This window comes from Mustela nivalis (genome assembly GCF_964662115.1).
Source record: "Mustela nivalis genome assembly, chromosome: 14".
NCBI classification, from domain to species: Eukaryota; Metazoa; Chordata; class Mammalia; order Carnivora; family Mustelidae; genus Mustela; species Mustela nivalis.
Window position 1 is genome coordinate 8205969 of NC_139033.1, and position 26086 is coordinate 8232054.

A 26086-nucleotide genomic window follows, 5' to 3' on the forward strand; every position below is an offset into this window, starting at 1 on the left:
AAAAATACATATGAACACAATGAAGAAAGTAAAAATGACCTGTAATTTGTAACTTAGATTAAAAATGTTTATCTTTGTGTACGGTGTAAGAGAGTGGTCAAGTTTCATTCTTCTACATATATCTGTCCAGTTTTCCCAGAACCATTTATTGAAGAGCTTGTCTTTTTTCCACTGGATATTTTTTCCTGCTTTGTCGAAGATTATTTGCCCATAGAGTTAAGGGACCATATCTGGGCCCTCTACTCTGTTCACTGGTCTATGTGTCTGTTTTTATGTCAGTACCATGCTGTCTTGGTGATCACAGCTTTGTAGTAAAGCTTTAAATCAGGTAACGTGATGCCGCCAGTTTTATTTCTGTTTTTCAACATTTCCTTAGCAATTCAGGGTCTCTTCTGATTCCATAAAAACAAAGATAACCTCAAAATGGATAAAAGACCTCAACGTGGGACAGGAATCCATCAGAATCCTAGAGGAGAACATAGGCAGTAATCTCTGTGATATCAGCCACAGCAACTTCTTTCAAGATAGGTCTCCAAAGGCAAAGGAAACAAAAGCAAAAATGAACTTTTGGGACTTCATCAAGATCAAAAGCTTCTGCACAGCAAAGGAAACACTCAACAAAACAAAGAGGCAACCCACGGAATGGGAGAAGATATTTGCAAATGACAGTACAGACAAAAGGTTTATATCCAGGATCTATAAAGAACTTCTCAAACTCAACACACACAAAACAGATAATCATATCAAAAAATGGGCAAAAGATATGAACAGACACTTCTCCAATGAAGACATACAAATGGCTATCAGACACATGAAAAAATGCTCATCATTACTAGCCATCAGGGAGATTCAAATTAAAAGCACATTGAGATACCACCTTACACCAGTTAGAATGGCCAAAATTAGCAAGACAGGAAACAACGTGTTTTGGAGAGGATGTGGAGAAAGGGGAACCCTCTTACACTGTTGGTGGGAATGCAAGTTGGTGCAGCTACTTTGGAGAACAGTGTGAAGATTCCTCAAGAAATTAAAAATAGAGCTTCCCTGTGAGCCTGCAATTGCACTACTGGGTATTTACCCCAAAGATACCGATGTAATGAAAAGAAGGGCCATCTGTACCCCAACATTTATAGCAGCAATGGCCACGGTCCCCAAACTGTGGAAAGAACCAAGATGCCCTTCAACAGACGAATGGATAAGGAAGATGTGGTCCATATACACTGTGGAGTATTATGCCTCCATCAGAAAGGAAGAATACCCAACTTTTGTAGCAACATGGACGGGACTGGAAGAAATTATGCTGAGTGAAATAAGTGAAGGAGAGAGTCAATTATCATATGGTTTCACTTATTTGCGGAGCATAACAAATAACATGGAGGACATGGGGAGATGGAGAGGAGAAGGGAGTTGAGGGAAATTGGAAGGGAAGGTGAACCATGAGAGTCTATGGACTCTGAAAAACAACCTGAGGGTTTTGAAGGGGTGGGGAGTGGGAGGTTGGGGGAGCCAAGTGGTGGGTATTAAGGAGGGCACGGATTGCATGGAGCACTGGGTGTGGTGCAAAAACAATGAATTCTGTTATGCTGAAAAGAAATTTTAAAAAATTGAAATAAATGTTAAGATTCTTCTATCCTTTCCATTTTTTTCTAAACATATATGTGTATATATGCATAATAATATGTGTGCATGTGTGTGTGTGAGAGAGAGAGAGAAAGAGAGAGAGAGAGGGAGAGAGATGTAACTATATATACCTTGTTATATATATATAACAGCAAATGTTTCCGCTCAATAATAAAGCACAAACATCTTTCCAGGTCAACGCCTTTAGATCTTTCAAATGACAAGAAAAAAATATAGCAGAGTCTCCTGCCAGCCCCAAATACAAACAACCACAATCCAAGAGTCTTTCTATCTCTTTGCTCGTGTGTGTGTGTGTGTGTGTGTGTATAATGATGGTGCTACAGGTGTGTGGGACCTACGGGGCGAACTTCATTTGTCTCTCTTGGACTTGACCTGATAGCTGGTGATCGGACTAATGGGCCAGGTACTGTGGCAACTTTAGAAGCTGCTCTCAAGCAAGGATTCTTCAGTGTGGGCAAGTGAGAGGATCTTTCTTCTCTTTTCATTAAAGGATTTTTTTTCCCCTTTAGCTTGGAGGTATAGTTTAATTAGAAGGCTATTCTCCAGGCCTTTTTCCTTCATCACCGCCCCCCCTCCCCCGCTTCCTCCTCCAAAGAGCCTGCCTCTCAAATGTGAGCAAACAGATTTATCCTGATCCATGAATCTGCTCTCTGTGGAACACAGCGTGACCCTCTCGGCTGCTTTTGCTATTGTCTGCTGATTTTCCTTCAGTTGTGAACTTCTTGAGGGAAGCGACGCTGTCTGATTTATTTCTGCACCCTGGGAACCTTCCATGACACAAGGCAAGGGTTTCAGAATGAATTCATGAGTAGACGGTTTGCAAAATCATTTCCAGCTTTGCTGTCTTTCTTCTCTTTCACATACACGTAATAACAGGGGACCGTTGCAATTCGGCATTGGAGGGAAGGAACTTCTAAAACCTAGATTGACTCTTCTATCTTTCCCCAGGGAAACCCCCCCTAAAAAAAACCAACAAAAGTCCTTATAAAAAAATGCAATAAAGTGGAGATCATACACAGCATTATATAACCCAAGTGGCAAACTGTGATTGATTTGGTAGGGTATTTTGATGAAAGACTTTCTCAAGTTCCCCAAATCTCCGTATCCCAGGTGATCATCCCCTGGGATTCCTCTGAGAGTCTAACAGTCATGCATTCCACGTTAAAAATGTATAAAACTCTTGATGACTCAAATGGGCACCAGTGCTGTGATGTAGTAGTCACGGCCATATAAATCCAAAATACGCATCTTCCCTAATGTGTCTCACGGGATTGCTCAAATCCTGTGTTGACTCAAATGAGTCCTCTTCTCTTCCCTACACTTACACATGCCCACAGAATTGTCTCGAAGTGTGAAGAAACCAAGGCATGCGAGTCAGAGACCATTTCGTTCTCTTTGGAGCCTGTATCCCAGAAGAAAAAATTCCACTCTAATGGTTCAAGTCAGAGACATTTCTAGAAGAGTTATTTAGAGAGCTGTGAGCCAGACTAACAGAATCAGAAAGGGATGCTAAAGCATGCAGAAACTTCTAAGGGCAGGAAGTTGTGTCTAACCCTGGAACAGAGGGGCGATGAGAGGGAGTGGCACGCGCAGGACCCACGGTGGGTAGGGCCACCCAGAAGAGGCGAGGACCACGACCTCTCTCAGCATTGTGATGCCCAAGCAAAGAAGACACGGAGCGCTAATGCTCTGATCCTCCCCCCAAAACCCCGACATCCTCCAGTCTCCTTCTGGTGCTTCCCACAGGCCAAACTCAAACGAAAGCCCATGACAAGGGAACATAGGTCATATAGCCTCCACATTCCTGGGACACAAAGAGGTCAAGCAAGGTGAAGAGTTGATTCTGAGGTAGGGGCAAAGTTGGAAGGAACAGCACCCTACATTCAAGAAGATAAGGGACAGGATAGGGCCACCTGTTCATTTATCCAACAGACAGTTGACGGGAGCCAAGTTTGTTGGGTGGTCTGCCTGTGCAGAGTTGAGATGGAATCTCCCTGCACTTGGGTGAGAAGTGCTCCTTTCTGTGTCACACTTCTGAGCTTGGTCTGAGCGGTAGACGGAGAGCAAAAATAAACAAAGAATGCTGGGCCTTCAGTGTGTTGTATTACATGAGTTGCTTAAAGATTTTCTAGCCAAGGGGCGCCTGGGTGGCTCAGTGCGTTAGGCTGCTGCCTTCGGCTCAGGTCATGATCTCAGGGTCCTGGGATGGAGCCCTGCATCGGGCTCTCTGCTCAGCAGGGAGCCTGCTTCCTCCTCTCTCTCTGCCTGCCTCTCTGCCTACTTGTGATCTCTCTCTGTCAAATAAATAAATAAAATCTTAAAAAAAAAAAAAGAAAAAAAAAAAGAAAAGATTTTCTAGCTGAGCTGCAGCAGCCAGCCTCCAGGATGTCCAACAGTGGGACAACTGTCCAACTGTTGGGATGTCCAACAGTGACCCTCCCCTCCTCGAGTCCCCTCCTCTGCTGGACCAGGATCGCTCTGGGCCAATGGCATGCGGTAGAAGTGATGGTCTCTAACTCCAGACTAGATAATAAAGAAGGTTGCAACTGCTCTCGCTCACTCATTAAACCTCTTGCCAACAGGCACATGAGTGGGCTTGGAAATGGATGTCCCTGTTGGGTCATCAGATGAAATTTCAGCCTCACGGTCAGTGATGGCAACTTCATGAGAGACCTCCCGAGGCCAGGACATTCTACTGAACGGCTCCCAGATTGCTGACCTTCAGAAACTGGGAGATAAGAGATGTTTATAGTTGTTTTTTTTTTTTTTTTTTTGAGATGTTTATAGTATTAGCCACTCATTTGGGGGGGTCCTCCGTAACAGAGCAGCAATCAATGAATACGAACTTTGCTGCTTTTACAATAGTGATCGTTAATTTGCATTGGGACCTTTTATTCTGTTCTAATCACAATCACTCACCAGGCCTGGGGTCCAGATTCTTTTAACTAGGCAGCAAAGTGCCTGTTTAGGGTCTCTGTTTCTTCGGTTTACAATACAGATCATAATCCTGCCCATCAAAAGGTCTGTCCTGAGGATTAGAGGGAATGAGATATTCTGAGTGCCTACCGCAGCGCCCCCAACGGAGTGGCTTGTTAGCAACAACAAATGAAGCTCTTATAATTAACTAGGGAGAAAACGGGTTTTAAATACTATTTATAATTAAGGGGATGATCCCAATGAGACTTGAGATAATAGTTCATCCCCGTGGTGTGGCTTATTTCAGCCGTTGTTCCTCTTGCTTTAAAGCAATTTGTAATTGCTTCAGTGCTCGCTTCTCCAAAACAACAGGCATCTCTGCCAAGCACAGTGGCTTGGAGCTTTGAACCATCTCCCTCCTGACCGTGGAGAATCAGCTGTCTCCACTCACGCTTCCTTGGCAGAGTAGGGAATCCCTGATTTTCTGGACATGCTCTGTCCCTCCCTGGGTGCGAGCCAGGCTGTGCTCATGATTTCCATTCCCTGATGACTCGGGATGAGTATGGGATTGAGTCATAGAGAGCTGGGGAGGTGGTGGTGGGGGCGGGCGCGGGGTGGGGGGTGCGGAGGTGGCCATGTGGCGCTTATACTAAAATCACCCGGGGTTGAGAGACCTCAGCAAATCGTCCCCAGCCATTGTGAGTCAGAACACAGCTAACCCGAGCTCAGTCATGATTCACGTTCAACCTGGGAAAGGTCACGGGCTCCTTCCGTCCCTCTAGGAATGGCGTGGAGAGTATCTCCCCATTGTTTCCATCTTAAAGCTCAAATTGGCATTCAGGAGAATCTTCCCACCTTGGGAAATAAAGAAAGAAGGAATGAAAGAAAAACTGTTTTCTTTCTTTTGTCAACTCCCCCCTTTGCCTCCCCCGACCCCCCCGCCCAAATCTGGTAAAATCCCAAACCAGCAACAGTAGCAAGTAGCTACCATTCTGTGCCAGTCCCCTACCCCCCACCCCCAAGGCATAGAAAAGTCTGGCTGGAAAGGGATAGACTAGTATAGTTGAAAGGACCAAGGACGGAAGGCAAGGACCCCAGTATTTCCTATTCAAGATGGTCAACGTTTCGGACAGACACAAGTTCCAAAAAGGGTGCCTATAAGGATTTTATTACTGTTTGTAGTAATGAAAAGAGACTACAAAAATCTCTATCTATCGGCGATTAAGTGAATCAAGATACTTTCAGAGGCAGAATACTCCAAAACCGTTACAAGAATGAGCTCTATTTCTATGTCCTGAAAAACACACCACACACAGAGATGTATACTAGGGCCCGTTAAGGGGGTCATGCCACCGTTTAATAATAATAGAGTCCCATTTCTGGTTTGAATTATCATCTGAGTATATGTGTGCATATACATATTTAAAAAAGAATTGTAAATGTGTGCAAAGTTACACACAAAGTTAACGCTAATTGGGGGTGGTCCAGATTTGGTGGGAGGAGGGTCAGAAGAAAAATAGCTTTCACTTTTAAAAAAATCTATAAAGTTGGGCAGTATTTGAAGTCTTACAGTAAACATATTTGTGGTTGACTTGTGATTTTTAAAAAGTTAAACAGCTTGACAACTGAGAGGTGTAAGCCAGGGCACCAGGGTTTTTCTGGTATCTTTGCAACTAACTAGGCCTCTCTCCATCAGGAGTTAGTCCCAGACCAAAAGAACTTAGGTACCCTTGCTAGGGGTGCGGGGAGAGAAAAGAGCTATCTGACTCTCTGGGGTAGCTCTCAAACTCTAGAGTTCCCTGGGAATTTGTTAAAATGCAGATCTGGGGGCTCCAACCCCAGAAATAGATAGGCTCAGCTCTCTAACCACTTCCTGTGCACGCTTGGACAAGCTGCTGAACCTCTCTGTTCCTTTGCTCCCTCATCTATAATCAGAGAAAAAAATTCCTTATGTGCTAGTTCTGAAACTGGAGTATCCATTGGAATTGTCTGGAAAGCTTGCTAAGACACAGATCTTCCTCCTTCCAGGGTTCTGGGTCATCAGATTTGGGGAAAGCCAAGAACTTGCATTTCTAACAAGTTCAGGGTTGCTGAAGCTGCTGGGCTCTGAGCCACACTTTTAAAAGTAAGTTAATTTATTTATTTACTTACTTATCTATTTTATTTTTTTTTAATTTTTTATTTTTATTTATTTATTTGACAGACAGAGATCACAAGTAGGCCAAGAGGCAAGCAGAGAGAGAGGAGGAAACAGGCTCCCTGCTGAGCAGAGAGCCCGATGTGGGGCTCGATCCTAGGACCCTGGGATCATGACCTGAGCCGAAGGCAGAGGCTTAACCCACTGAGCCACCCAGGCACCCCTATCTATTTATTTTAATTTGCAGCATTTTGAGAGCCACCATCTTTACTAAAACAAAGCACAGCCTGCCCGTGAGGAGCAAAGGAGACCCTACCTAAAAGAGCATTTTGAAGCTAGAGAAGGTCGTGATGGTGGTTAAACATCAAATCCTACCTCTTCTACTTACAAACTCTACAATTTGGGGGGAAAAAAATCATTCCCGCTTTTTGAGCCTCTGTTTCTGCCTCTCTAAAATGGGTACCGCATTGTACAGATGCGGAGCGTCTGTGAAATACACATGCATTATTCCGTGGGCACCACGGGGATGCCGTGAAGATTATTTCCAGTGAATGTAGCCGGTCAAGCCCAGAAGGTGTCCACACATGTAGACCTATTGTAGATCCAGCTGGCCCTCGAACAACATGGGTTTGGCCTGTGCATGTCCACTTCTACACAGATTTCTTTTTGATAAATACAGGAGCACACTCTGCACGCATTCTCTTCCTTGTGATTTTCTTAATAACATTTTTTCTTTAGCTTTGATTGTAAGAATACAACATATAATACATGTAACGTACAAAAGGCATGTCAATCGACTGTGTATGTTATCAGTAAGGCTTCTGATCAAAGGCAGGCTGCCAGTAATTAAGTTTTGGGGCGGTCAAAAGTTACGTGCAAATCTTCGACCGCTTGATGCGTCAGTGCCCCTGACCCCCCGTGTTGTTCAATGGTCAAATGTATTTGCCTTTATTACTATCGGTGCTAAAATACTGTAAGAGAGAAAGGGAAATGATTTAGGCATCAAGAGAATGTGGGGAACCTTTACTGAGCGCCGCCTGCATACTGAAGAGTAGCCACTCCCTGGGATGGGTGGTAGCCAGGTTCTTTTTGTCCAACTGCAGCAGGAAAGCCAGGTGTCAGGAACCTGAATCTTGGTGCAGGTGCGTGTGGGTAGAGTGCGCCATGTGACCTTGATTCTGAGAACCATTACTCCCTTGACCAGAACTGGAAATCCTAGGACCTGCCCTAGAGGCTCTTGGAAAAGCAGCCAGTCCCCAAATCAAGAGCTCTTCAGGCAGCCCTGCTTTTCCCCTCTCCACCCTCAGATCTATCAAAGCTATGAAGCTCCCTCCCCCTCCCCCCTGCTCCAGGGAGACCCTGGAGCATCTCAAGCCTGCTTCCTCCTCCGTGTCCTGGCTTTCCAGTCTCTCAAACCCTCAGGTCTTTGTCCAGGTTCTGCAATTGTATGGCATCCTAACCGCTCAAAACTCCGAGGCCTGCTTCTTGTCACTGCCTGGTGGGGTTTTCCTTCTCTCTGCTCTGCTTGCCCGCTTCTTCTTAGCATTTTGCAAACTTTTACAAAACATGACACACGCGTTTGTGGGACTTGACCCTATAAAAGGAAGGGCACTTGTTGATTGCCTACTTGTTTTCAGATGCAACCTGCCACATGTGGGAACTTTCCTTGGCCACCACGTATGGTTCGCAGGGTCTCACAGTTGCCAGTCGCCTCCTGAAATTGCCAGTCACCACTCGAAGTTGAAATTACATTTGCCTGTGGATTCTATTAATAGTTGATCCCTATATGCCTTTGTACAAGTTCCTTTTCACTGGCCTGTTTCTCTGCCTGTAAGAAGGAGGCAGCAAGGGGGGGAAGACTCTCTGAGCTCCTTTCCAACTCTGACCCTCATCCGTGCTGGGACCGCAGGGCTGCTCTAAGGTCTCCCCACTGGGCTCCTGGGAGAGCAAAGCCTGGGAAACAGCTTTCCTCTTTCGGAACTGCTGGGCGTGGTGGCCTTTTCAGCAACCCTGGGATCCGGATTAGGGGTTTGAGCAATGCCCCTAAGCCCTGCACTCTATTTAATTTCCTTGATTTATAGCGAGGATTTCTCACACCTCCAGGGGAGAGAGGCACTGCCATGCCTGCCGACTGAGCCCGTGATCCCTGAGCCTGTTTACGCCACCGTCGCTACAACACGGTCCATCTCCAGGGGCCCTTGCGTGCCTTTTTTGAACAAGGTGACAGAGCCAAGCCCCGGGACCTCTCCACCCACTTGGATTTCCTCACGTGGAGGTGGCCCCAGGTTCTAGTGCTGCACCTTTCCTTGCTGGGAAGGTGGCCCCGGGAACCACGTGTGAATTTCACAGTCAGCCCCTGGTGGGTCCTCTGACCTTCCAGGTCCCACGTGTTTGCCTGATTGGGGGAACGGGGACCAGCATGGCCTCAGTGTGGAGCCCTGAGATGTCTTGGGCCCAGGACAGCTGGAGGACGTGTCCGGGCCAGCCGCAGGGAGCATGGAGCTCGAGAGTCGGTTCCAGCTTGAGTTGGCAGTGCTTCTGGGTCAGAGGGAGAACTGGGGAGGAGATCCGGGATCCAACGAGAACTCGGGAGGGGGAGAGGAGGCCCCTGGAGAACTCTGACCTCCTTTCTCATGGCTTTCCCCTGCAGCTGGAGCGAGGTTTGCTTCGAGAGGAGCTGGTGTCACCATGCTGAGACTGAGAAGCAGGCAACCCAGGCTTATCCACGAGGGTGCAGATGGCCGCGTCTAGCTGTGCATACAACAGGTAGTCCTGCAAACACCCGAGGCTCAGCCGCCCCTGGTCCTTTGCCCAGATTCCAGCTCTGACACCCTGGCAAGCATTATGCATTTGTTCAAACAGCCCCATGTCTTGTCTCCCTCTGTTTTTCGCTCGTCTCCCTTCTTGCCCACCCCCCTTTTCCTAGCTCCGCACCCTCCGTCTCTTTCCCCTCTCCCTCGCTCACCTCTCGTTCCCCCCTCCCCCTCTCTTCTCATTTACATCCTCTCGCTTCTTTCTCCTCTGCTCCCTGTTCCTCCGGCAGTCCCCATCCTCTTCCTCTCTTCTGGTGTCCTTCTCCACCTTGGAGAACAGTGTTGCTCAGTGTGTGGTCCCCAGACCAGCAGCAGCAGCACCTGGGAACTCACTGGAAATGCTGGATCTCGGATCACACCCCAGACCTGCTGCATCAGACACTTGGGGATGGGAGGAGCAGCAACTTGGATTGTCAGAAACCCTGCAGGGGATTTCATGCACCCTGAAGTTTGAGAATCACAATCTTAGAGGAAAAATGGTAAGTTAGGAAAAAAAACAACAACAAAAAACCCCAAGTATCTTGAGTGTTGATCCAATAAGCCTCCTTTCTAAGTAAAACCCTCCTGTACCCATTAGCTAATTAGGATGTTGGACCACCAGCCTGGCTGGGATGCAATCACGTTCAAGTTCTCTGATTACGATCACACTTCTAAATCCCTTCGGCCAACCCAAGTCTTTCCTGTCCCTGCACTCAGCCTTGACTCCTCTCCCTCTCTGGATATTTTAAGGGGGTACAGAGAGCAGGGGACATTGGACTCTATGTCCAGCAGGTCACAGTGTGAATCTGCGTTTGCCACATTCCTCTGATGGTTGTTGATACGAAAAGCGTTGCAAGGCGGAATATGGGAGAAGCAGAGAAAGTGGAGGGAACAGATTTCTTCATTGCAGGGCTTTTCGGACTCCGAGTGCATGCTGGTAACCTGTCCCGAACTCCACCACAGAAATGCATTTCCTAGCAGGCATTGCAGAGGATGACCACACCTGGGAATACTGCCCAGGAGCCAGTGGGGAGGCCCTCCCCCTTCATGCGTAGGTCCCTTCAGGGTCAGTGTTGTCTCAGGAGCATCTCTTGGCTTCTTCATGTCATATGCTGGCCACCTCAGATGAGGGGTCCCCCATCATGCCTCCTTGGTGGTGTCTCAATGGGTGATGAGCAGCCTTTAGTTCTCAGACCCCGGGCACACCTCCCAACTCTGTGATATTGACGGTGGTCTGATGTCAGGATAAAAGGGTGAGAAAGCTGTTTCATGCTGCTGCTGTTTCTTTAACATGCTCAGAACTCACCCCAGGTCTGGCCTCAGTATGGAAATCTAGGGTTTTATTTTTTGTTTTTTAGAAGCTCCTGGGAGCTTTAGATGTACAGGGAGGCTTGAAAGGCACTGATTTACCTGAATTCATTCACAGTGTTTATGTCACTGTACACTCAGGGAAGGACAGAAACCAGGGCTTTGTCTATCAGCTTTGAAACTGACATCAGAGAAGAGAGCCGGCCAGCTCCTTTCTATAGTATCATCCTTGGGGTCCCCAGCAGGGGATTTGTCAGGGGTGCTGACAGAGAGGTGGGGCTGGTGAGAGAAATTCTTATTTTCCTATAAACCCCAAAGATACAAAAAACATGGTGTCGCGCAGTGATGGTGATCTTTTTTTTTTTCTTTTAACTTTACAAGAGATAATTCAGGAAAAATAAAAATGTTTATGGCCTTTTTCATTAAAATTGAGAATCGTTTTATTGAGTCCCACAAGGAGAAAAGACTGTTTTTACAACTGAAGTGACCTCTGCCAGTAGTCTTCAATCTGTTTTTAGCAGTAGAACTCTTTTCTCAAGGGAAGTCTTATATCCAAACTCCAGTGTATAACATAGTAAAGAAAGGTCACTCTGGTGAAAGAACATGGAAAATCTAAAGTTTCCCATTGATATTTGAAAGCAGTAAAAGCATTCCTTGGGAACAGAGCGGGAGACTACAAACCGACTTTCTGGACCTCTCAGGAAAGCCAGTGAGAAAATTGGCACTACCTACCTCCCCTCCCGAATGTTCTTATGCGAGAAGATTTGATTAGCTACAACATGGCGGCACCATTTACATTTTTCAACACGATAGTAAACCTCAGACTCCATTTATTTTAATGAATTGGAATTACAAGTTGCATTTAAAAATTCTCTCCCTTTTCTTTTCTTTTTTTTTTTTTTTGAGCTCCTTTTAACTAGCACCTTTCACGCTGCTATGGAGACTTGTTAATTCTTTTATTCTGGAATTTGGTAGACTTCATGCCTCCCTGTCCCACTCTAGAAAGACGACAGCAACTGAAAGAAAAAGTCTTAGGGTAGGTCTTGCAGAAATAAATGACCAGGGTAGGATAATCTGACAAAAAATCAGCTGACAGACACAGGAAGCGTGGACGTCCTGGCTTCATTACGAGCAGTCTTTTCAGCAGTGGTAACAGTCAAAATCGAAAGGATTGAGACTTGGGTGGTGTTTTTCTCGCTGCCCTGGTCCTTTGAGCTTTATGGATGCAGAATTGGGGAGGGGATAGGAAGGCAGCAGGATGCGTGCCTCCCCAGGGGCCGAAGTGAGAGCTTTGGGGGAGGGTCTGAAGGAGAGGGAGGTCCCTGCAGGGTGAAGTGGGGACGGCCAGAAGGAGGGGACAGGGTCTATGGGAACGTCAGGCGGGCGATGAGTCGGGACATCAGTGAAAGACTCCGAGAAAGAATAAAATTCCTTTTCGTTTCATCCATCAGCCCTTGAAGGACACTCCTTGAATGCCGAGTTACTCCGTGGTGGAAATCAGAGGGCGGTAGGGTTGTATCTGTAAGCAAGTGTTTTTAACAACACTTCATTAAAAGGGCTCTGTGATTCGATGTTTTGCTAAATCAGAAACAGGAGGGGCTGCATATTTAGGAGCTGCTTGGTTTCTGGCGTGTGCCTTGTCCTCATTCCCCAAGGGCCTCATGGCTCCAGGTGGGGTCCTGGGGTCATCAACATTGCCTGGGAGATCTTTAGAAATGCAGATGCTCAGGTCCTACCTTGGACTCAGTGAATCAGAAGGTCTGGGGCAGAGGGCAGCCATCCGCTTCTAACCACGTCCTGAACATCTGGTCTTTCCTAAGGCTTCGGTGACTGACTCTTTGCCACAGAGGCACCCCCTTCCTCTGAACTCCACTCTCCAGGCTTGACGTCACCCTAAATGATTGGACTCCAGCGTGCCTTGGTGGTTCCGATTTCTACTTTTGGCTTCATTCCTAAGCAGCTAGGTAGCCTTACCTCAGTCACATACCTTAGGTGTATCTTGATTTCTTAAGCTGCACAACGGGAATCACAAGACTAGTCTATCACCAGCAGTGATTTTAATGAGTCTGTGATTTAGCACATTCGAGAACCTGACCAGAGCCCGGCACATAGTAGGGCTCTAGCTGTGTTACTGGTCACTTACTTGTCTCCCAGCTGGAGGGCAAGTGCTTCAGGTAGAGATAACACATTGTCTGGGGTGTTTTTCATCCAGACAGTGCCAAGCAGCAGGCAAGATACCGAGTTGGCATCGTTCTGATGAGACTACAGCCATTGGTGGCTCAAGTGCAGACAATATGCTTTGTACCCGTTCAGTGGACAAGGCACCCATTTTCTTCAACTGAGTACCTCTGTGTGCCAAACATTAGGTCGGGCCTTGTACAAACATGACCTTACCTCGTGCTCATCATCAGCCTGGGAAGGAAGGACTGTCCTTACATAACAGCGGAGGCTAGCCAGGGGCATGCTCGGTGACTTCCCCAGACTCACAGCTGGCAAATGGCGGGACAGGGTTACGAAGCAGCTGTGTCCCGAGTTCACTACCCAGTTTTCCTCTAGGGAAGAGATCCTCCCTCTGAAATATACCATCTTTTCTTTTCTTTTTTAAAAATTTCATTCATTTATTTATTTATTTGTCAGAGAGAGAGAGAGTGAACATGAGCACGGGGAGCGGCAGGTAGAGGAAGAAGGCAAGGAGCCCGATGCAGGGCTCGATCCCAGGACCCTGGGGTCATGACCTGAGCCGAAGGCAGATGCTTAACCGACTGAGCCACCCATCTTTTCTTTTACCAGAAATACGTTGACAGCTTTTTCTAGTAAAAAATGCGAAATCAGGGACGCCTGGGTGGCTCAGTTGGTTAAGTGGCTGCCTTTAGCTCAGGTCATGATCCCAGCGGCGTGGGATCGAGTCCCACATCGGGCTCCTTGCTCGGCAGGGAGCCTGCTTCTCCCTCTGCCTCTGCCTACCTCTCTGTCTGCCTGTGCTCACTAGCTCTCTCTCCCCCTCTCTCTCTGACAAATAAATAAATAAAATCTTTAAAAAAAAAAGTGAAATCATGTGATGATTGTCATTCTTTGATTGATTTGTTTTGCTTAATAGGATACCCTCTGGTTCCATCCACATCATACCAAACAGAGTAGCATAGGGGAAGGGAGAAGAAAACAAGAGGAAGTCAGAGAGGGAGACAAACCATTAAGATTAAAGGGAGGAGATGGGGTAACTGGGGGATGGGAATTAAGAGGGCACGTGATGTAATGAGTCCCGGGTGTTATATAAGACTGATGAATCCCTGACCTCTGCCTCTGAAGCTTATTATTATGCACTACATGTGAATTAATTGAACTTAAATTTTAAAATGGGATCTGTATTTGTTTACAAACCCAAACCATAAAGAAACGTGACATTTACGGCAACTGGACATTTTCTGGTAATTCTACCCACCAAGAGTAACTGTTTTGGTAGTCTAGTATTTGTCTGATATTTTTAGGCATACACATCCACCTACCTTCATTTTTTTTCTTAACAATAAATAAAATCATACTGTGCATTTCTTAATATCCTAGCATTTTAATTTAATATATGGGGAACATCTTTCCAAGTCAATACCTATAAATATATGTCATCCTCCTCAAAGGCTCTGTGGTGTCCCATTTATGGATTTGCTGTAATTGATTTACCCAATTTCCTATCAATGAACATTTAGATCAATATTTTACACTTGGTAGATAGCTCTGTGGTAGACATCCTTGCACTTCAATAGGTATTGTTCCGGAATATTTTTTAATTCTTCCTTTAGGAGGTACCGCTAGACATGGGTACTGACCTTGTTAAAGGTTTTAATACAGATTTTTCCAAATTTCCCCCAGAAAGTGTTTTACTCACTTTATACCCGCACCAGCCATTGGGAGTGTGCTGAATTCTGTGAAATAGATGTGGCCCTCTGCTGAGACTTCCCTATCAAAATGATAAACCTTCCTGGATTTTTATGGCGCATCTCTTGATGGGTGTTTTCTCAGTGTCACGTGGATTTAAAAACCAGACCTCAGTGTTCCTTCCGGCTCTGCCCCATTCCCGGATCATTGCTTTATGCCAATCGCCAATAGTTCCCGGCCAAATGCCAAGATTCTTGGCAGAGTTTTCTGTTTGACCCCATGTACCTTCATGTGTAAATAGGCTGTTCTCTAATTATAATTCATAATGTTTGCATGTAATAGAGGTCTTGCCCCAGAAGTGTTAACTTCATTGGATACCAACCACAGGATTTTTTTTCTTCCACATCATCACCCCCTCCCAGAAATAGAAAAAAGGAACAGAAATTGCCAAGGCTACAGACAGACCTTTATTTCTAATATGTTGCTTGAACACTTGTATTAAGTCTTGTTTTCTCTGGCGAGAACTACCCATGTATGCATATTTTTTTTTCTGTCAGTTTAGTCTGTAAATGAAATGAAGTTATTGCCCCTGTGAAAATGGAACATTGTGCCCTCGATTTGCTCTTAACGGGTGGGAAAACCCCATTAAGTGTTTGTGAAATATGTCTTAAATACAGGAATTTTAATCTAGCGGTCTAATAAATCCCTCTCTTCTACTCAAATGAAAGTCTTGGGTTTTCCGGCATCTGTTTAGTTATTTGTACACCAAAAGCTTCTTACACAAACCTGACCCTGAGAACTCAGAGTTGAGAACATTTCTTCCATTGGGGTATTTTTGTTTGTTTGTTTGTTTTTAAAGCACATCTTTCAAAGAATCAGGAACTTTGACAGGTGTATCCCATGGTCAGATACTATTTTCTAAACATGCCTGGAATTCCTGCTCTTCTAGAGGTAAAAGCCATAAAATCTCTCTGACTGCCTCAGGATGTGGTAACTCATAATATTCTAAGACCTAAGACCTTGTAAGACTCTAAGTACATTTTTTTTTTTTTTTCTGTTTGGTGGGCATCTAGAAAGTATACTCTCCCTTTGGAGCATTTTTCATGGGAGCTGGAAAATTTCTTTTTAGCACAAACCACAAAGAACATCAAGCTGGACCTAAATATAGTCATTCAGCTCTCCTACATATTTATGTGTATTATTTTCTTTCCTTTTTTGGCCAGTGTTTATTAGGAAACTCTGAGTACATTTGCTGGAGGTAAATCCTGTCTTCATCTTGGGGACAAGAGGAGAAGATATACATTTATATTTGTGGACAAGGTAATTATTTTTTTAAGCCCTGACTACTTAATGTTTATTTCCTAAAATCAAAGGCAATGGCCAATATAACCATCAATATCGGGAAACTAACATTGGTAAATTGTTACCAGACAGTTCTCAGGTCCCATTCCAGTTCTATACAGTGATGTGTTTGCAGCCAGAGAATCCAGTTTAGAATCTCTGGTTACTTTGTTTCATGTGTCTTTCATTGTCCTTTTAGTCTGGAGCAATTCTTCTGTCTTTCCTTGACTTTCATGTGTAGCCAATCTCTTTGAGCAGAGTGGGGAAAAATATACTTCAAAATAAATGGTTTCAGTGGGGATCCCACCTACCCTGTGACTCTCAGCACTGGGTGGAAATAGGCAGGGAGTGGGTTCTGGCAACCATCTGGGGTGGATATTACTCTAAAGTTCACTTGAATGCATGGACATAAAGTGATTCATTTCCTCTTGCCCAAGTGGTGGGTCTCATCGCTCATGGATGCATTCCCTCACTTTTTTTTCGAGTTATTCATTCAAAATATTTGAATGTGTATTAAGTGTAAGGAGAAAGAAGCCATATGCGTACTTTCTCACTGAATCTGGACCTCAGAATCCTTCTCAACACAGGATCCTCGACAGGCTTAATCCATTTCTCTCTGTTGGCATGCTAGAGGATACAAATGAGAAGACACATTTTAGGTGGCCGGGGATTCCCACACACCATGTGACACAGGGCCTTACATGCAGAAAATACTTGTCCAGTTGATCTCACGTGGCCTTAAAATCATCTTTCCTTTCAAGGTGGGAGAATGAGAAGGGTCAAAGAGGAAAAATAGAGGAGAAAACCACATCCTATGCACTGAGTCAAGTATGTGCTTGTTCCTTCTGTTGTTTACCCTGAGGAGGAGAGATGCCTGGAAAATTTGAGTTGCTATGAGCTGGGATTGTCCCAGATACTATTAGCAGATAAAAAGGGAAGGGAGACCGAGTTCATGAATCGTGACTAAGAAAACCATTCACGCTTTCTTCAGTTCGTGATTTTAGACAGCATCTCCTCAAGTCAGTATTGTCCTGCCAAAAGGTCTCTTCCAGAGGTTGGACACTTCTTCCCAAGATTCTGTCTTTATTTAGAGTATTTTTAGAAGTTCTTTGTGGGGCCAAGGCAGGGGTGGCAAGAGAATGTCATCTTGATTCTTGCTTGCTTTGTTTTTTTGTTTTGTTTTGTTTTTTTCTTTCTTTCTTTTTTTTTTTTTTTTTTTTTTAGTTTTTTTGGGGTTTTTTTGGACAGTTTCTTTATCGGTGGCCAGATCTGCAAACTTGTTGGGTAGTTTTAACTCGGGCAATGAGTCAAATATTACTCAGGGATAATCATTAGGCAGAAAATGGGTGATTTTCTTGGTTACACTGATGTGGGTTCAAGCAACTGAGACATAAGCATGATTTCTTTTATAAAAGAAAAAATGAATGAATAGCATCATAATAATGCGTTTGCTACTTCACTTTGAAGTGCCCCTATAGACATTCCCAGAGGCCATTCCCCAAGAGGAATTCAAAGAGCATCTGGGCTGATGGCACCATATTTATTCTGGGAAAATACGCTGCAGGGGTCTCTCTTGGGGAGTGGTCACATGATGAACTCATTCGGGTAATTTCAGTAAAAACGTAGGTTGTCACTTTATCATTGCCTTGGAGGGCCCCCTGGGCTAGTGCCTGGAAGAGAGACCCCAAAGAGTCACAGACGAATCTTCAATTAAGTTAATTAATTGTAATAAGATAGGGGGAAGGGAAAGGAAGGAAAGGGAGCAAAAAAAAAAAAAAAGAGAGAGAGAGAGAGGGCCGGCCCTGGGGTATTTGGGGGACCTGCCTTTGGCCGAGTTCCGCTGCCATTTGGCTGCTATGAGCCTGGTCCTCCCGTGCTCGGAGCCATCTGACCTGCGGATGGCCGGAAGCCGACTGTGACAGAGGCCTGAGATATTGCAGATCGGGTTGGGGAAGGGTCAGAATCATTAGTCATAGATGATAGGGGGAGGAGGTGGGAAGTGGGTGGAACGGAAGCAGTCCCGGCGTTGGAGACCAGAAGGCCAACTCGGAAGGCTCTAGATCCTTCTTTCTTAAAAAGGTCTCCCTCCGCGTCTTTCTTACCTTTGCCCTCTCCGGCGCCCCCTCCCAACTCCCCTGCCCTACCGAGTCCGGCCCGACTGATGGGCTCCCGCTTGAGTTCTATGCCTTTACTACCCTGTCCCTTTTCTCCAAATAGAAGGGGGGACAGTTTGCCTTCCTCCTAGGGCCATCCCTGGCCAGCCTCAGCGCGATCCTGGTGCTCGCAGGCCGGCGTTCCTCTCCCCTGGTGATTGGGTGGGTCCCGGGAGGGAGGCGTTCCAAGAGGCAAGGAGAGACTTTTTTAAAGTCTTTTTATGACCCGTGAGGCTGCCCCAAATCTCCCTCATCACTTGGCCTACTTTGAAATTAATTAATGCACAGCGCAGAGAATGCAGGCTTTATGCGATAAAACCTCTCCCTCATTCTGCCCTGCCTCTGAACCCGGGCCTCGAGTGTTTTAGTGAATTTGAGGCTGTTGACAGGGAGGGGATTGACAGCCCTTGATTCAGGAGGCCTCCGTCTTTGACTGAAGACAGGTAACCACAGTAGTAGTGGGTAAACCAACAAGACTCTGGCTTTCTCTGTTCCCCTCCAGGAACCACGCCGCCTTGGGGGCCCAGGGCCGAGCTAAGATGCTGCTGCTCTGAGAAGCCTCCTCAGAGTCCTGGAGACCCTTGGTTCTCAAATTTCCCTGCACCTGAGAATCATCTGGGAAGTTTTAAAGAATTCCCGATGTCCAAGCCATGCTGCACCCCAACCATGCTAGGGTCCCTAGAAGTAGAATTCAGGCCCCAGCCAGTTTTAAAACTCTCCAGCTGATGGAACAGCTAAGTTTGCAAACCAGGGGCCTGGACCAGGGCTTCTCCAACTTTCACTTGCCACTGACGTTGTTAACAGGGCGTGTTAACAGGGGACGCTGTTAACATGGAGTTCTCATTGAGGAGATGCCTGCGGCAGTGGGGGATCTGGGCCCCCCTGGGTTCCTCATTTGCTCCCAGGTGACAAGGGTGCCTTTGGGTCCTCCCACCACACTTTGAGAAACAAGGTCTTAAAGGAAGTGTTCCCAAAACGTTGTGCATCCAAATCATCTGGAAAGGATTGTTAAAATGCAGATGCTTGAAGGCGCCTGGGTGGCTCAGTCGGTTAAGCATCTGCCTTTGGCTTAGGTCGTGATCTCAGGGCCATGGGATTGAGCCTTGCGTTGGGCTCCTCGCTCAGTGGGGAGGTTGCTTCTCCCTCTCTCAAATAAATAAAATCTTTTTTTTTTTTTTTTTTAATGCAGATTCTTGAACTTCATCTTCAGACTTCCTGCTTCGAGGCGTCTGGATTGGGGAGCTGAGATTTTACATTTCTAACTATTTCCCAGGCAATCTCTTCCCGGCTGGGCGGGAAACCACATTTTGAGAGCCCCTGGCCTGGACTGCTTTAGTAGTGCCCCCTTCCCGGGCTCCCACATTTCCTGTATCGACATTATCATAACAGTTACTTCTTCAGTCGACCATCCTTCATGGAGGGCGCTCGCTGTGGCCCCATGTCTGTACTAGACACGCAGTAGGAGGCAATGCTCTGTAGCTGTTTGCAGCAAGGGCTTTAAGTATGAAAGTTGTGCTGTGAATCCCAGCCTAGGCTTTCTAGCTTTTTCAGTAAGGCAGACCATCTTATTCTCTGAGACTCATTTTTTTCTGACCTGTGAAATGGGAACGATATTATTACATGCCTCCCAGGTTTGTTGTAAGGATTGTGTAAAGTAAGGCATGTGGGACCTCGGAAGAGTGCCTCACAGAGAATAATCCCACTGGGCCATCCCACTGGGCCATGATGGCTTGTATTGTTATTATTAGCACAAGATGCTTCTTTAAAACATCTTGCATATTGTGGTTGCCTGCTTATGTACTTATCTTCCCAAACTTGGAGCTCCATGGTCACATTGGTATACTGACCACCGAGCAATCCCCCAGCACAGAGAGGAGCTCTGTAAAAAGGTATAGAGTGAACGATGGGAGATTTGTGGTGTGGACACCCCCCGTAAGCTTTGGGTCTCTCTCTCTGAGTCAGCTTCTCAGGGACCCCACACATAGACTGTCCTCCATGGTCTGATCTCCAGGTTTTCTCTGATAAAGAGATTGAACTGATACTTGGGTTCGAGCTAGCCAAACTATCATCACTGGGGTGTCCCTCTTGCTACCCTCGCACAATTGTCTTGTCTAAGTTTTTCTCATGCTAGTCCTTCTATCTAGAATACGGTTCTTTCTGTTCTTTTCAGATCTAAATTCCATCCGGCAGAGGCCTCTCCCTTCCTCTGCACCAGACTTGGGCTGTTGTCATCCCATTCCTGCCGAGGGCCTTGGGATGGTTTCATCAATGATGATAGAGCTCTTCTCTTGAACTTTTGTGTTTTTCTTGTCTTATAACTAAATTATAAGAAACCCACACTTGACAGAATAATTTAAAATGACTTAGGAGGCCCCATGCAGTGTCTCACATTTGGAGGAAGTTAGGGTTTCATTCATGTGGGTTTGAATGACAAGGACAACAGGTTGCTGGATGGTTATTCAGATCTGCATGAATTACATGGTCTTCCTCAATGGCAATTTATTTAGGTGGACAGGAAAGTAAAAAAGGGTTTGGTTTGGTTTTTTAAATCAAGCTCCCTTGCAAGATCACTTACCCATTAGGTTGTAAATTATCTTATGTATCTTTTCATGGATGGGATTCAACAATGTTATTTTTAAAGGTACTTACGAGCATCTACTTTGTTGCAGGTAGTGAACCAGGCAGTGGGGATAGTGGGGTGAATGAGAGCAAGATGGCCGCTATTGGCCTCTGGTCTGGAGCTGTAACTCCAACAGGTTAGGATGGGTTATGTTATGTTGTAGTAATAGACAAACCCTAGAAACTCAGTTCCATAACACAAGAGAGGTTTATTTCTCACTCAAGGGAGTCTTATATCAGGTTGGACAATTTCTAGGCCAGCTGCTGTCCATGAAGTGACTCATTGGTCCAGGTTCCTTCCATCTGATGAATGTAGGATTGAAGTAGTCAAAAGACCCCACCCACATAAAGCAGATTAGAAACTACCATCCTCTCAGAGTTCAGGAAAAGGAGGAGAGACCTAGTGCTCACGTAGTGTGAATGCTTGGTGTCTATCACTTCTACTCTGCTGTTTAATTTTCCTGATTCCTTTTAAAGCTTGCTTTTTTTTCTCCCAAAATAAAGTATAAGGTCTAGTGATAGAGCTATGCATTTATTTTCTTTGATCAAAAAAAGGAAATATGATGTACCTATACAGTGGACTATTACTCAGCTATCAAAAAGAATGGAATCTTGCCATTTGCAATGACATCCATGCAATAGTTCCATCTGAACTATTTTGCTAAGGGAACTACGTCAGCCAGAAACAAATACCATATGATTTCACTCATACGTGGGACTTAAGAAACAAAATACATGAACACAGGGGAAGGGAAGGAAAAATTATAAAATAGAGAGGTAAACCATAAGAGACACCAAACCATAGGAAACAGGGTTGCTGGGGAGTGGTGGGTGGGAGCATGGGGAAAGGGAGTGACGGGCATTAAGGAGGGCATGGGATATCATGAGCACGGGGTATATGGAACTGATGAATCAGTACACTGTATCCCTGAAGCTAGTATACACTCTATATTAACTTAACTGAATTTAAATAAAGAATTTTTTTTTAAAAAGGAAAGAAGGAAATACCGTATAAAGGCATTGTGATGAGTACTACAAAAGGAAATTTTACAATGACATCAAAGCAGATATCAGAGAATGTCAAGTTAGAATAGGGCAGGACTTTTTTATCTGTTTTGTTAAGTAGTACCTCTCAAGTACTTAGAAAGTACTCAAAATATTTGTGAAGAAATGTAAAAATGAGTGTTCAAAGTGTTTATTAAATAAATAATTGAGTCAATGGTGTGTTCTTGAAAATCTCACCTTTTGTTTAAAAAAAAAAAAGGATGTCAGTGATTGACCCAATAGCCATTCCCTAGTTCTTCCTAGCTGAGCGTATCAGTCAGCATTCTAACAGAGGGAGCAGAATCTGTAGAGTATATATATTCTCCATATATGTGTTATGTTATATAATGTTCATAAATGTCATATAATACGTGTAATATACAGTCAGCCCTTAAACAACGGGGTTTTGAACCACACGGGTCCACTTATACACAGATTTTTTTGATAAATTCAACACAGGACTGTAAATGTATTTTTTCTTCCTTATGATTTTCTTAGTAACATTTTCTTTCCTCTAGCTTACTTTGTTGTGAGAAGATAGTATATAATACATATAACAAAAAATGTGTGCTAATGTACTGTGCATTTTGTACATAATGCTTCTGGTTCACAGTAGGCTATTAGTAGTTGCGTTTTGGGGGTGAGGTGAAAATTTGTAAGTGGATTTTTGGCTGTGTGGGGGTTGGTGTTCCTAAGTTCCACCTTCTTAAAGGGTGTATGTGATATAATATATAATAAATGCACATATACATAGTGTATATTAAATTCATTAGGTGGTTTTATTAGAGAGAGAAATAGAGAGAGAGAGAGTGATGGTGCTTAAGGAGTTGGCGCATGAGATTATAGGGACTGGCAGGTCTAAATCTCTGGGACAGACCAGTCTATTCTCAGGCAGGAGTCGATGATAGAGTCTGGAGGCAGAATCCCTTCTTTCTCAGGCAAATCTCAAGAACCACCTTCTTACTCGGAAGGCCTTTCAACTGACCGGATGAGGCCCACCTAGATTATCAAGGATCATCTCCTTCCTTAAAGCAACTGATTGTACCTTTCGCCCCATCTACAGAACACCTTCACAGCACACCTAGATTCCTGTCTATTAGCCAGGTTGACATGAAAACTAATCAGCATGCCAGCGGAATTTTGATTTGCATGACCGTCAGGAAGTGAGCCATGCAAATCGGTTCCAGCACGGGCACATGGAGAGAAGTTTCAGAGTGGAATTTCTAGGTAACCATGCCTTGCTCATAAGGGGGGGGGGTACTCAAAGAAAGAGTTGTCCCCTTCTATGCCTCCACGCGCTGGCCTCTTCATGAGCTGGGAGTCATCTTGGGGCCATCAGGAAGGCAGGCCAAGGCAGGCTAACTTGCTGAGAAATGTCGGCAGAGGTAAATAGGCTGTGGGCATTTGATAATGCCCTTGAACTGCTGAATCTACCAGCCCTGTGGGTTTCCTTTCCCAGTTCCCCTTTGTGAGCTAATAAATATCCTTTTGGGTGGTTCTTATTTGTAGCAGAGGGAACCCTCACTGATGTGAGGACCCACACTGCATGTGGCTGACTGTCTACTAAGAGGTGGTCATGATCGGATGGATTCCGTCATCTACAACACTTAGAGATCATGTAAGTACACACACATGTGCATGTCATCAGATGTCAAGGGTCAGATCTCCGAATTTAATGCCTTGCTTTCACAAGGGAGGGCTTATTAACAAGGGGCCACTCCCGTCCTTGAACTCAGTTTCCTATCAGTGTTCTGACTCATAGTTCATGAAGAAGCAGCATCTAATGAATAATCTTGCCCAAGCTTTGTATGCCAACAGTGTAAAGTAAAACCAATACAGGAGCTATGGTCCAGGCCTGACTCTCTAATTTGTTGGCCGAATGCTCTGGTAAACAGTCTTCACCTTGCAAGACCTCAGTTTATGCCTCCATTCAATGACCTGACCGATTTGGCCTGTATCAACTCTTCTTAGGTTGAACCTGTTTTTCTTACAAAAATCTTCCCTCCAACCCCAGTGCAGCACAGCAAATAGAATCCAACTTGCTCCAACATACCAGAACACTCTCTCCACATGGAACCTTGGTCCTCCACAGGTTTCTCTTTGAAAACCTAAGGCTTCACCCAATGATATTATTATTATTTTTTCAAAGATTTTATTTATTATTTGACAGACAGAGATCACAAGTAGGCAGAAAGGCAGGCAGAGAGAGAGGAGGAAGCAGGCTCCCCGCTGAGCAGACCGTCCGATGTGGGGCTCGATCCTAGGACCCTGGGATCATGACCTGAGCTGAAGGCAGAGGCTTTAACCCACTGAGCCATCCAGGTGCCCCCCAAGGATTTTATTTTAAATCTATCAGGCTTTTCTTATTTTATTTCAAAAGTATCTCATGAACACACAGTGTATACCAAGCACTATCCTAGACGCTCGTAACAGATGGAGAAACGAATATAAACACATTTTGGCGGAATGTGAACAGACACAGACACAGAACGGGAACCAATGAATAATGTCAGCTGATGGTAAATGTTAAGAAGAGAAAGGAAAACAAAGGGGTGGAATGGGCTGAAATGGGCATGATAATTGCTACTTATAAAGGATAATCGGAGAGGCCTCCATTTTCTGGATATGGGAAACTTACAAAGAAAGCCAGGGCATCACCCATGAGCCTATGTGGCAAGAGAGGTCTAGCATCCTCTTGCAGGAGAGATAGGGTCTTGTCTCAACTAACCTGGGACTCAGGCGTGTCTGTGCATGTCTGATAAAGTGATAGGGCTCAAGCCCACGGGAAGGATTTTGTATAGTTTGGTGTGCATAGGAGAAAAGGAACTTTGATAAGGAAATAGTTCGTGTCAGGGAAACGTTGCAAGACCGTCAAAGATGGCGGAGAGTCTGTTTCTCAGATTGCAAGGCTGTCAAAGATGGCGGAGAGCCTGTTTCTTAGAACAGCTCCTTGGAATCTATTTCTAACTCCTTGGAGCAGAGCCAAAGCTGTGGGAATTGATATGAAGGTTTTGTGATCTGTGAGGCACAATGTGATTTATGTCCTAGGTGACAAGATGTGGCCCTAGGTAAGCTAGGTGAAGGGTATTCTTATTGCCTTGGAGCTCAACATGGAGCTGGCTTGGGGGAGATAGCAAGGAGCAAAGGGTCCCGTTGACACTTGCCAATTATCAGCTTTGGAAACACCAGGGAGCTAACTCTTTATATTTGCATCACTGTTGTTTCTCAATTGATTTGGGTTAAGTTATGCTGCAGTGAGAAAAGCCCCAACCCCGGGGGCTTTACTACAACAAAGATTTATTTCTTATTCACATTATATGTCCATTGCTTGTTGGCTATGTGTCTTCCTTATGTGGGGACTGAAGGTTGTAAAATAAATAATATCCTGGGCCTTCATGGACTCATGGTCGAGAGGGAGAAAAAGAACATTGTGAAATCAGTCAAAGGCTCTTCGAGGTTCTTAGAGCTATGCCACTTCTGTCAATATACCATTGGCCAAGCCTGAGGCTGACATCCGTGGGACAGCAAGGTGTAATTATTCCAGAGAGTGAGATCTGAAATGAAGGACAGCCAATAGTATGAGTAATAATTCAGTGCCAGTATTAATAAGGAAGCTTAGCTCTGGAAGAACTCAAGAAGTCCTTTGTAAATAGATGCAAGACATTCCTAGAGACTCCCAGGAGTAATAAGACCAGTTAACTGAAGATCTGATGTCATGCAAACAGTGACTTCACCTATTGCAATCAGGCATATCTCTCCAAATAGGATAAACTCCATTCTGCATTGCAGCATCTTGGGGAAACTCAGGCCACAGAATGTTATGCGATGATCTTTCAGGGAATGCTACTCTTGGATGCAGCAAAACTGGGAAGACTTCACTGCTGAGAACCAATAAACTTTCAAAATGACTCTGAAATCCTGGCATGATAGCATCTTAGCCAAGAGTCAGTGACCTAACTAGAATGCTCTGGTAGCCAGAATGTTATTATTTGGCTAAATATGTAGATGATTGAACTATATTGAGTAGCTGTTCTGGTTACTATGGCTAAAGAAACAACCAATTTGAGTGGTATCAAATAGCCATTCTGTCATCCTGGAGGTTAGAGATTCAGACAGGGCAATATGGGAATGAGTTGTCTCTGTTCTCGGATGCTGGGGCTTCATCAGAGGATTCAAAGGTTAAGGGTGATTTGAAAACTGGGGACTAGAAGAATCTAGATCTTTATTCACATGCCCAATGGTTGGTATGGGCTACTGTCAGGGAC

At 45.0% G+C, this 26086-nt stretch overlaps 1 long non-coding RNA gene across 1 annotated transcript; it reads left to right on the forward strand.

The window, feature by feature from the left end:
* The first annotated feature begins 9345 nt into the window (after nucleotides 1-9345).
* On the forward strand, nucleotides 9346-22051 carry LOC309847597. Its single transcript, XR_014302516.1, has 4 exons — nucleotides 9346-9460; nucleotides 9783-9986; nucleotides 15888-15984; nucleotides 19348-22051. It is a non-coding gene; the product is annotated as an uncharacterized lncRNA (long non-coding RNA).
* Nucleotides 22052-26086: the final 4035 nt, after the last annotated feature.